At 48.2% G+C, this 12,585-nt stretch overlaps 1 protein-coding gene across 1 annotated transcript in view; it reads left to right on the top strand.

The window, feature by feature from the left end:
- The window catches only part of RFTN1 (raftlin, lipid raft linker 1), a 203,344-nt gene that overhangs the window by 104,522 nt on the left and 86,237 nt on the right, over positions 1-12,585 (top strand). The gene's annotated exons all lie outside the window — the stretch shown is intronic.

The following is a 12,585-nucleotide window of genomic DNA, read 5'->3' on the forward strand; positions in this document are numbered from 1 at the left end:
CTCTTTTTCTCTCAATAGAGACACAGTTCATGGTTGCGGTCAGCAAAGTGGAAGGGAAGCTCCCCACTCTGGAGAGCCCAGGTGTTGAGGTGGCCCGGCCATTTGGCCCTGCCCTGTCGGTCCGTGGCCGGGAGCTCCATCTGGGAGGATCTAGTGTTTCTGGCTGTCACTGCTGGCTGTGGCTCTAGTTCTAGGCCAGTGGCCATGACAACCAGGAGAAGAGGTACAAAATGTTGGGACTGGGCCCCCTTCCCTTTGCTCCCCTTTTCCGTTGTTGGACATGATTTCTGGAGAAAACCCCACCTCTGGTGCAAAGAGGAGAGGAATGGGGGCCTCTCTGCAAGGTCAACAGCTGTTGCAGCTGATGGCTGAATTGCACACGTGTGTGCATTTTTCTGTCATCACACGGGTAGAAGACTGCAGGAGTTCCCTGGGAAGAAAGACAGTAAAAATTATTTTGTGTATTTTTAGTAAATATTTAATGAATAGCTTGGTCCCTATATATGTATACGTGTGTGTGTGTGTGTGTGTGTGTGTGTATAACAAGTGGTGACACTTGTTAATTGCCATTCACTTAGGCCAAGATGAAGCTTTGCCACTGGCAGCTACTGCCTACAGCCATTCCTTTTTTATCTGGGTCATTATTTTGTGTGAAATAATGGCTCCTGTCCCTATGACAAGTAGATCCATCTTACGATGAGAGGGTAATTAACTCATTTTGTCACTGCGCCATCACCCAGGATAAGCTCATATTCTTCTCTGCACAGTCGAATTAAACTCAGAGTGATTAGAATTTTTCTTTTCTTCAGAACAATGCCTCAGTGTTGTTTTTCCACCAAATGTTTTAAATTAGCAGAACCTTTGGATAGAGGACATGGATGGAGGGAGGGAAAGGAGATTTCATTATTTTCCACAATGAGGAAAAATAAAGTCATTTGTATCTGTGTCATGTAAAATTAGCTGAAGATGCCGTAATTCACCGCCCCCCTCCGTCACGATTTCACACGGAGGGTGAAGGGAGCTGTATAAGAAAGATGACTCTCTTCCTTTCCGTGTGGCCTAATGATGCTCTGAGCAATTTGCCTGATCAAATTAAGCCTGGGCTACTGCACTGTGTTTTTCCCTCTGGTACCCTGCTGTGCTCCATCCAACTGACCCTTTATGTAAATTATTTATTACGGCCCACAGAACATTTAAGATACAGTTTTATGGGCAGACTGGGAGAGAACACATTTTCCAAAGCCCTAGAACCGAACGCTCGAGAGACAGTTGCAAGGCTGTGAGAACTCCGGTGCTGCCTCTGTTCCTTTGAGACAAAGGTTCAGCCTGCCAGGGAACTCCCGGAGAGCCTGTTTCGTGTGGCTGGTGTGTTTGTGGGACCCTTTGGAATTTCTGTTCTCCAGAGTTCCCAGAGGATTGTAAAGAAGACAGGGTGGTACGGAATGAAGAGTCTACACGTTCATCTTCGAATGACTTTGCATTCTTTGGAGCTTCTTGGGAAAGCGTCTGGATGTTTCGAAAGCACTTTAAAGTTTGCCAAGTCACGGCACACGTTTTCTGGTTGGTGCTGCACAGTATTTCCGTTCCGGGGGCCACGCTGGTAGTGATGTCTCCCTTCTAGACCGGAGGAGACAGCTCAGAGAGGACGGGGGCTTTGCCAGGGGCTGGGACTGCAGAGCGATGGGGCCTGGCCTGGCCTGCCATGGGGTGGGGGGGCTGGGTTGGCCCCAGCGTGTGCCCGTGGAGCTGGGGAGGAGCAGGAGGGTCTGTGGCCGGGTGGCCTGGGAAGGCTGTGGAGACGTGAGCTAGAGGATGGGGGCTAGTGATGGGCGCTGGCGGAGGTGGAGGGGCCTGGTGGGCATTGCTGTTCCTGGTGTGGACGGGAGCGTGGAGGAAAGGCTCAAGGCTGAGAAAGAGCCACGTCCTGATTGGCTGGAGTTTAGGAGGGACAATGGGAGGAGGAAGGCTGTTCTGGGCACTGTTCTTTTGGTTACGTGAAAGGGAGCCCTGCTCAAGCCAGCTCAGGTGAATTGGGGGTGGGGAGAGAGGGTTCCTTTCTCTAAAGATGCAGGAAATGGCCTGGAGTCTCAAGCTCCAGGAGCAAGAATTCCCCTGGGGCAGGAATACAAGGGGAAAAAAAAAAAAGATGAATTGGTCTCTCTGTCTGTATTATGTGCTGCTGGCTCCTATTTATGCATATATAGGTTAATTTGAATTTTAAATGGGATTTTACTGCACAGAGGGAATCCCCCTAGATGCCAGGCAGACCCTGTGCCGAAGGGCTGTTACAAGCACTATACGCTTAACCCTCATCTCTCCCTTCTGAAGCCTTATCCCCATTTTACAGGTGAAGAAACTGAGGCACAGAGAAGCTATGCAGTTTGCCCAAAGTTACGCCTGGGAAAGGGAGGACTAGGGTTGGAACCCAGCCCGTCTGGTCCAGGGGCCACACTCCTGACCACTGGGCCCTGCCGCCGCTTCTGCGGAGGCCTCAGGAACTGGGAGGGAGCCATCCAAGCCAGAAGGCCGGGTTGGGCATGGGAGGCAGTTGGGTGTAACCGTGTCTGGTACGTGGGGACAGATTTCGGAGCAAGTGCAAGGCCTCCCCTGAGTGGAGTCTGGGGCTGCAGGCCTGGTTGCCCAGGGGAGAAAGCCACACCCCCTGCCATTGTCCGGGCGAGACTTCAGGGCCTCACCTTCAGACCCTCAGCGCTGGGCTCTCACTTTCTCAGATTAACTCCTTTTATGATGGACCTGAAGGACCTACTTAGAACTAGGTTTCGGGTTTCACTGGACCACGGAGCCTTTGGAATGAAGACATTGAGGGGAAGCAAGGCAGACCCCTGCGAGGTCCTGTGTGGAGAAGCTCAGAAACTCGGTGGCCTGGATTAAACTACAGGCATTTGCCCTTCAGAAAACCAAACGATGCTGCTTGCATCTTGTCCTAAAGAAGAGAACCCGACAGGTATTTCAAATCTCAATGGCTCCTTTTAATGAAACAGAATATCTCAAATCCCCAGGATTATGAAACTTTGCCTGTGGTATCTAAATGACTCATCGTTTATTCTGGCTAATTGTTGAGTATCCGGGGCTTCATTTCTACAAGTGCTGTGCAGGGTCTAATTTTAATTAGCGCGAGATGCCGACTCAGAGTGAAAGGGAAATTATATTAAAAAGGCTTCCCTTTCCTCACTGCGCCCTCATCTACTCTCAAACCAAGGGAATCGTGACATTTTTTAAAAGGCTGCCTTGGTAGGGCTGGGGAAGAGGTTAAGGGAAACTGGAGTGTGGTTCTAGCAGTGACCGTGCCCCTGGCGTGCAGGGAAGTGGCTCAGGGCTAGGGCTGGACGGAGGAGGGGCTGAGGCACTGCTGGGGGATGGGGTGTCCTGTTCCCTGTTACGTCTCCAGAACTTAATACATATTTGTCGAGTGATTGAACAAATTAAAAGAGAAATGCAGAGGAAGAATCATTAAGACTTTGCGTCAGAGAGGAGGGAAGGGAGCCTGACATGACACTCAGGGGACTGAAGTGTCAGGCGGGGTCATTTGCGAGGATGAGGAGGAACACGCAGCCCGAGGAGCCATTTGGGGGCGAGAGGTAATGAGGCTGGTGGTGGGCGTGTTCGGGACCCTCTGGGAAACATTCCAGAAGGCAGGTATGGTTACACTGGAGCTTGGGAGGGGGCGGGGAATGGGGACGTAGTTGAGGGGCAGGTGAGACGGTGGGAAAGTGGCTCAGGGGGTTGTCTGGGGGGCACATGCCCATCTCAAGGGGGCAGGCAACACATAGCCTCAGCCCATTGCTGCCTCGTGGAAGATACAGACCCAGGACCCTAAGGTCTTCTGTTGCTTGGCTGGCTCGTTGGTTGGCTTTGTTTTAGAGAAGTGGGTAATGTTTTTTATTTTCTTATTGGGAAGTCTTGGTTTCCTCAATGTAAGCAGATAGATCCATCAAAGAACTGCAAGATCTAGACCAGATTCTCTGATTGATTCTCTGTGGTGAAGGACCAGGTTTTGTTTGTTTTGTTCTTTTCCAGTTCATTAAGGAGGGATGCTTTTGTAAAATACAGTGAAACATGGCGGCAACGTTGAAGAGCTAGAAAAGCATATAAATGCTTTCTCTTGCTTTGTGTACCTATCTTGTCACAAACTGGTACCAGAAAGTTGGGGGGCCAGCAGTGGGCCCAGAACCACATTTTGAGTAGCCCCCGGCTAAGATGGCAGAGACGTGGACGGGATGAACTCATGATGGGAGAGCTCCCTCATTCCTGCAGAGGGAGAGAGGAGAGAGCTCTGGGGAGGATCCGGAGAAGGAGAAAAAGAAATGGCTTTTAAATGAAGCAGGGGGAGAAAGGGAAGAGTGTGCTGTTCCAGAATCTGCGGGAAGAGACCAGGGAATACCGTAACAGCAGGAAGGAGGTCCAGTTGGAACCCACTGCGGGTGGGAGGTCACCCACTGGGTTTGACCACCGGAGGCCACTGATAAATCTCACAAGAGCAATTTTTAAGGGATGGGGCAGGCAGAGACCCCTCACTTTCTGGGTTTAAGAATATGTAAGTATAGAGAGAGGCTAAGACAGGGTACAGGTCGAAGGAATTCTTGTTAGTTGGTTTTGAATAGGAGAACTGAGCATCTTTAAAAGCTGAAAGGTAGAGAAGGAAAAGTTCATGGAAGTTAGAGGTGATAAAAAACAGAGGCAGGTCCAGGGTGGGGTGATCGGCACGCGTGGGATGGGCCACCCTCTCCCTTGAGGCCGGGGTAGGAGGCAGGAGGGCCTCACAGGCTTAGACGCTCACAGTGGCGGGAACAATGCAGGAGCTGCTGCCTGGAGGCCTGTTTGCTTCTAAAGTTCCTTTTCTGCTCTTTTCACTGGCCTGTGAGCTCCCTGTTCTGTCCTGGGAGGTTAGCTGAAGTTAATTTGATCCTGAGGGGAGGGAGGGCGGTGTGTGCGTGTCTTGATCACTCCCCCCAAAACGAGACAAAACTCTTACGCTTCACTTTTTGCCCTGTGCGTGAACCCAAGACCCAGTACCGGTGGCCAGGGTTCACCCATGTTTCTGTGACCAGACCTTTGAGGTGGTGTCTGGGGAGGCCTTAGCCAGTCCAGGTACCGTCCCTGGACACAGGAGGCTTACAGCCCAGCTGAGAGCAGGTAGTCACGGGGTGGAGGTCTCATCACAAAGGGTATGTGCTCTGGAGTAGAACACGGTGAGGGGCCCTGACCCAGGCAGGCGGGGGGAGGAGAGGGTTGTCCACTAAGAAGTGGGGTTTGCCCTGAGATCTGAGGGGTAAACAGGTGAGAGAGAGTGGAGGTAGTGGGGAGTGGAAGGACTTGGAAAAAGGCCAGGAGGTGGGGAGAAGCATGTTTGGTCAGAGGAACAGAACGGAGCCCGTTTTGACTTGACCGCAGAGATTGGAGGGTGAGGCTGGAGAGTCAGGACTCACGTGTGCAGGGCCCACAGGCCAGCCGCAGGATTGGGGTTTTTCTCCCAGATGCAGTGGAAAGCCACTTGGGGGGGGGGCGGCTTTTAGGAGGAGTTAGAGAACGATACCAGAGTTACATTTTGGAAAGATCAGAATGGCTGCGGGGTAGAGACTGGATGCGGGGCAGGGGTGGATGTGGTTAGGATCCTGTTGGAGTGTCTCTTTGTAGATGGTTAGGTTGTAGCTTAGCTTACAGTCAGAACAGCATCATGGTGGAGATGTGGATGGATTTGAGGACTGCGGAGCCAGGGAGATCACCAGGGCTGTTTACGGATCGAATAACGGCATGGTAGGGAGGGAGGGACCAGGCTGGTTTGGCCTGTGCAGCTGAAGGAATGGAGGCCTCTGCTGAGATAAGAAAGCCTGTGGGACAGGCCATCGTTTCTGTGGTCCAGGAGCTCAGGGCAGTGGTCTGGGCTGGAGATACCGGCTGGCAGATGGTGAATGATGCCATGGCCATGATGAAATCACTTAGGAAGGAAGGGAGGGTGTGAAGGAAGAGGGCCTCCATCTGAACCTGGGGTAATTCCAGCATTCACTGCTGGGCAGAGAAAAGAGGCAGAAAGTGAGTGGCTGGAGAGGTCCAGGGGAAACTCGGGGAGGGCGGGTGATGGGGGCTGAGGGTGCTTCATCAGGGGAGGGCTTGTCAACACTGTCGGTGCTTCTAAGGCTAAAAATCAGAAATAGCCATTGGTGGGATGGCCATGAGGTCACTGGTGATCTCCATGGAAGCTATTGCTGTGGCCCTTCCCCTCCCGGTACATACTTTACAAGGCCCGATCCAAAAAGCCTTTGGGTCATAATTAAAAACCACTGCCCTATACCCTGTAGAACTCACGTGTGTTCCTGTGTTATTCCCAGGATGGTTCTGAGATTTTTGTTTTCTTTGCTTGTTTTACTTTTAAATTTAAGATGTTCTTTCTTTCTTTCCATGGGCTTGCTGAATTATCTTCATTGTTCTCCTTAATGTAAATTTTTATTAAGGAACTGAATTTTAATATCTGACTTGAGGATTAGAACTTGACCATGTAAAGCATTGCGATTTTATGTAATTTTTAGCATTTGGAGCACATGTCACATAAAATAAAATAACAGAACTTGTAGTTAACTCACTGAATTTTAATATCTGACTTGAGGATTAGAACTTGACCATGTAAAGCATTGCGATTTTATGTAATTTTTAGCATTTGGAGCACGTGTCACATAAAATAAAATAACAGAACTTGTAGTTAACTCAGGGGAAAAATCAACTTGGGATTTCTAAAAGTGGCATTTAGATGCACACAGAACAGAGTGGCCTGTTGCTGAGTCTGTGGGCAGCCTGTGCCCGCCAGCCTGCCTTCCTTTGTGGTCTCTGCAGAGAAATTGCCCCAAATCCAAGGAATCAGAAACTCTTCTGCAGGCGCCCTGCCTCCTGCCTTGGAGGTGCCAGGGCTCACGTGACTTCACCTGAGGCCAGGTGTTTCGGTGGGCTGTAGGCCAGCCTGGGAGCTCCTGTAGGTGAGGGACAGATGTCTGCTTCTCCAGGACAGCACTGTGGGCTGGGGGCACCTGAGATGTACTTGCACACTGGGCTTCCATAGCTGCGGAAATAGGCCCCAGAGGGAGTCTGCGACGGACAAGGGGGGATAACCAGCAGGTTGTGGCGCCCGTTGTCTCTGAACCGTGCTTACAGCAGACAGTTGTGTTCCTTTTGGGCTGAGGGTGAAGCCAAAACGGCTGAAGATCTGAGTGATTTCCTGCTAAGCCAGCACTTCTTGATGTGTGCTCTTCCTGCAATGTTCCTTGGAAAGAGAGGTTCTAGGGACTTCCCTGGTGGCGCAGTGGTTAAGAATCCGCCTGCCAATGCAGGGGACACGGGTTCAATCCCTGGCCTGGGAAGGTCCCACATGCCGCGGAGCAACTAAGCCCGTGCGCCACAACTACTGAGCCTGCGCTCTAGAGCCCGCGTGCCACAACTACTGAAGCCCGTGCACCTAGAGCCCGTGCTCCACAACAAGAGAAGCCACTGCAATGAGAAGCCCGTGCACTGCAACAAAGAGTAGCCGCCGCTCGCCACAACTAGAGAAAGCATGCATGTAGCGATGAAGACGCAACACAGCCGTAAATAAATAAATAAACAAACAAATAAATAAATAAAAATAGGTTCTGCAGTCCAGAATGTTTGGGAAACAGGCAGGGCGCAAGCTCTCTTGAGGGTCATGATGCTCCTTAGAAGAGTCAAGGCTCTGACAAGGTCTGCAGTAAGAAACCTGCTTAGTTAGCTTAACTCAGTGTTTCTCAAAGGTCATTTAAGAACTTTCCCCTTGTCTCTTCTCCTCGCCAAACACCTGTTTGTATCGTGGAGCATACTGGGGAAAATGCACCAAGTCAACGAGGAACTCATGGGACACTTACAAACCATGGACAACCACAGGTGGTCAGCAGGTGGCAGGGGCCGTCTTCTTTCTTTTTACAGTGGGTCCCTAATGCTGATTGTCTCCCCACCACACAGAACTGCCATAAGCCCACATGAGTGGAGTACCTGATTGTATTTTCTTGGTTCCACTCAAACAAGTCTTTCGGTCCAGACTCTTGGTGTAACTGTGTTTTCTAATCCTCACCCAGACCTCCAATGGAGGGCGATTTGAAGCAGGGCAATTAAAACTCCCTCCTCGCTTTTGTCACCCCAGAAAGATACGTGCTTGGCGCCTCTGTCATCCCTCTGCTGCTTTAATAACAGACATAGCAATCTCCTAACACATCGTCAGCACAAACTATGTCCTTGGGTCTGGTGACAGCTGTGGAATCGTCGATAGCGTTTGCTCTGCTGTCTGGGTCAGTTCCAGCTTATCTGACCTCGGTCTCTTGGACTTTTTCTCCCCTTTTCTACTTTACCCCACTCCCCCACCCCGGCCCTGGACTTCTTCTACCATAGTTGTTAATCAGATCTTCAAATATATTGGCTTTTCCAGCTTTGATTCTCATTCTTTTATCTCTTCCCTTTGGTCCCTGATCAAAAGTGGCGTTTTCAAACTACTATATATAGAATGGATAAACAACAAGGTCCTACTGTAGAGCATAGGGAACTATGTTCAATATCCTGTGATAAACCATAACGGAAAAGAACATAAAAAGAATGTATATGTGTATATAACTGAATCACTCTGCTATACAGCAGAAATTAACACAACATTGTAAATCAACTATCCTTCAATAAAATCTTTTAAAAAGTGGCGTTTTATTCCTTAGTTGCACTGTCCAATAAAAATATAATTTGAGCCCCTGTGTCATTTCAAATTCTCCAGTAGCCCTGTTAAAAAAATAAAAACAAAGGTGAAATTAATTTTAGTAATGTATTTCGTTTCACCCGATGGATCCAAAATATTACGTTTTCAATGTGTAATGAGATATTTTATTTTATTTTTTTACCAACGAAATCTTGGAAATGCGGTATATATTTTATACTTGTATCACATCTCGATTTGGATGCTAAATTTTCAGTAAAGTGAAGTGGCCTACAAAATAAAGTTGTGTTTAACAGAAAAATAGTTTATGCAGCCTCGGTTTTTAAATTTAGTTTAAATTCATTAAAATTCAATGCAATTAAGAATTCAGCTCCTTAGTCGCACCACCCACATTGCCCATGCTTGATGGCCATCTGTGGCTGGTGGCTACTGTCTGAGACAGCATAGTTCTGCAGGTTTCATTTATTTAAACAATTTTCAGTTCTCCGTGTTTTCTAAATTGACACAAAATATTTGTGATTATGAGTCTTGTCAGCCACAAGAAGCGTTTATTAGACAACTGAAGAAAATTTTCCTCATGGAAAGATCCAAAAAATACGTTGGGGTCAACTTTACTATATAACCTTTGAGGAATATATTTGAAATAATTACATTTCCTTTTAGAATATTAATTAATTTAGTTCTTCATGCATATTTTAAATTATCTAAAAACACATAAATTTGGAAATCGTGCTTTCCCCGCCCCATGTTTACATTTCGTGAAACAATTTTGTTCCAACCCTTTTCATGCATCTTTGCCCTCAGGGTCTCTGTCATCACCAGAGGGACTTCTGGGAGCTTCTAACACAGGTTTCAAGCTCATCGTGTTTACTTTCATCCATATTGTGTGGAATTCGGCACTTTTAAAATTCACGAATGATGCTATCACTGGAAACTCTATCCTGTCCTAAGTGCCCATTCATTTAACATTAGGATAGTTGTTTTTTCTTATCCAGCTCATACGTGAATGAGAAATCACCATAATGCAACCACTTACTCTGCATAGCTCTTTGAAAAGTCTCTTTATTGGGCTTCCCTGGTGGCGCAGTGGTTGAGAATCTGCCTGCCAATGCAGGGGACACGGGTTCGAGCCCTGGTCTGGGAAGATCCCACATGCCACGGAGCAACTAGGCCCGTCAGCCACAATTGCTGAGCCTGCGTGTCTGGAGCCTGTGCTCCGCAACAAGAGAGGCCACGATAGTGAGAGGCCCGCGCACCGCGATGAAGAGTGGCCCCCGCTTGCCGCAACTAGAGAAAGCCCTTGCACAGAAACGAAGACCCAACACAGCCATAAAAAAAAAAAAAAAGTCTCTTTATTAAAAATAAGATAAATACAGGAGAGTGCATAAATCGTTAAGTGTACTGCTCAGTGAGTTTGCACAAAATGTACTCACCTGGGTAACCAGCACCCGGGTCAAGAAACAGAACAGCTCAGGGAACCTCCAATGGCCACTGCCATCACCTCCCCTCCTTCTCCTCCCCAAAGGTAGCCTCCATCTAGCTTCTAACACCAAAGGTTAGCTTAGCCGGGTTTTGAACTTTATATGAGTGTAATCTTTATAAATGGCACTCTGTCTGTGACATTCATCCACGTCCCAGGAGTTCATTTGCATTCGTGTATAGAATTCCTTGCATTGTTTTGAAAAGCGATCTTTAAGAAGCATGCTTACTACAGCTCCCCCCAAATTTTGTTTCATGCTATAGGAATTATTTTAAGCTTTTGTTGAATGTATTTACCTCCTTTTAAAAAATCAAATCCATCAGATGACTTCAGTAAACGTCCCAAATCAGCTTTGACTAGTGTGCTTTCCCCAGTCAGTATTTGTTGTTCAAAATAAAGTGACAGAGAGTCCTTGTCTTGTGAGAGACTTTGTAAAAGTCTGTAAATGTGTGAACCAAGTCCCTCTTTACTGAGAAATAACATTTGGGGGGTAAAACCCAGGGGATATCCAGGTTACATCCTGGAGATGCAGCGTGTGATTATGTATGGACTGTGTATTTCCCCTTTCAGCTCACTGTGAATCGGGTCACCAAGTTGTGGTTATTGAATTCGGTCTAACTCTTGGCAGAGGACATCACTTTTATGAACCTTCTTCCCCCGAGATACCTGCGTGGCCACTCCCTCCCTTCCTTCAAACCTTCGCTGGAGTTCACTTTCTCAGCACCCTGCCCATCATTTTATTTATTTATTATTGAAGTATAGTTGATTTACAGTATTGTGCTCGTTTCAGGTGTACAACAAAAGTGATTCAGTTATATATATATATGTAGATATATATATATTCTTTTTCAGATTCTTTTTCCCATATAGGTTATTACAAAATATTGAGTATAGTTCCCTGTGCTATTCAGTAGGTCCTTGTTGGTTATCTATTTTATATATAGCAGTGTGTATCTGTTTAAAGAGCACCTTAGAGAATTCCCTGGTGGTCCAGTGGTTAGGACTCAGTGCTTTCACTGCCGGAGCCCAGGTTCAATCCCTGGTCAGGGAACTAAGATCCCGGGGAAAAAAAAAAAAAAAAAGAGCACCTTAGCCCCTGCCCCTCCCCACCCTAGTGATTCCCTTCACTCTGTCTCTCTTGTATCTGTACCTCTTTCGCCTCTGAAGATACTTTACTATTTTTACTTAATTATTATGTTTATTATTTCCCATCTCTTTTTTTCCGTGCCAGGAAGAGTGGGGGTCATATAGTACAGGGGTCCCCAACCCCCCGGGGCAGCGGCCGGTTAGGAACCGGGTCGAACAGCAGGAAGTGAGCGCCTGGGCGAGTGAGCGAAGCCTCATCTGCCGCTCCCCATCGCCCCCCATCGCTCGCATTACCGCCTGAGCCATCCCTCCCCCCGCCCCCGCCACGAAACCGGCTCCTGGTGCCAGAAAGGTTGGGGACCGCTGATATAGTAGAAGCGCAATGAATATTTATGGAATGACAGAGCGAGACCCCGTGGATTCCCGAGGCTTGAAAGGTGTCAGAACTGTACAGGGACAGAGGCTTTTCGAGGTGAGGCAGGGGACACCAAGGTGATGGACACTCACGTGTTTTCTCCTTCCTGTCACTTGCGGTCGCTTTGGTCTGTGCTTGGGGGTGGTTGAAACTTGTTGAGTCAGCCCTCCCTGGAAGTGACTTGGGAGGGTTATAATGTCACCCGGTTCCCCTTCATTCTTCCCACCAGACGTGTTTACAAATATGGAATTTGCTGTTCTCACCAGGGAAGTTTCCAAAGTGGCATGTATGGCATGCAAAAAATATATATCTTTTATGGGAGGGGAACATGTTGTGAGTGCTAATTATGTGCTGTCAGTGAACACACGTGGTAGCTGACGGGTTTACAGCCTGGTTGAACTTTCCCATCTGGGTTGTTTGGAGGTGCTGAGCATCCCTGCTCAGTGAGACCTCCTGTCTGCCCATTTTTCTGGGATCCAGCACAGATAACGAGTGTGGGAATTTGGCCTAACCTCTTGGCACGTGGAGGGTGGAGTGTCTCGTCTGAGAGATGGAGTTTATCCTGGCGGGCGGCTCTTTCCCCCAAACTGGAAGGTTTCAATTTTATTGCTGGAGATTACGTGGAATCTTTTCGGAGGGTTTTGAGAGCCGGTGTGACAGGGTTACAACCCATGTAAGGCTTTCCCCTCTTCTGCTTTTGGGAGAATTCCCATTCAAAGAGCCAGATCCCATTAGGACCAGTCAGCGGTGTTGAGGATGGCTTGGGGAGGGGGTAAGGAGGGGCTGCATACCAAGTACTCAATTCCTGAAACCAACTTGCCGCTTCCAGGAGAAATCTGGAACTTTAAAAGCCCAGTTCCAGAATTGTCTCCTGATTCCACTAAAGGAAAC

This window comes from Balaenoptera acutorostrata, chromosome 4 (genome assembly GCF_949987535.1).
Source record: "Balaenoptera acutorostrata chromosome 4, mBalAcu1.1, whole genome shotgun sequence".
Classification (NCBI taxonomy): domain Eukaryota; kingdom Metazoa; phylum Chordata; class Mammalia; order Artiodactyla; family Balaenopteridae; genus Balaenoptera; species Balaenoptera acutorostrata.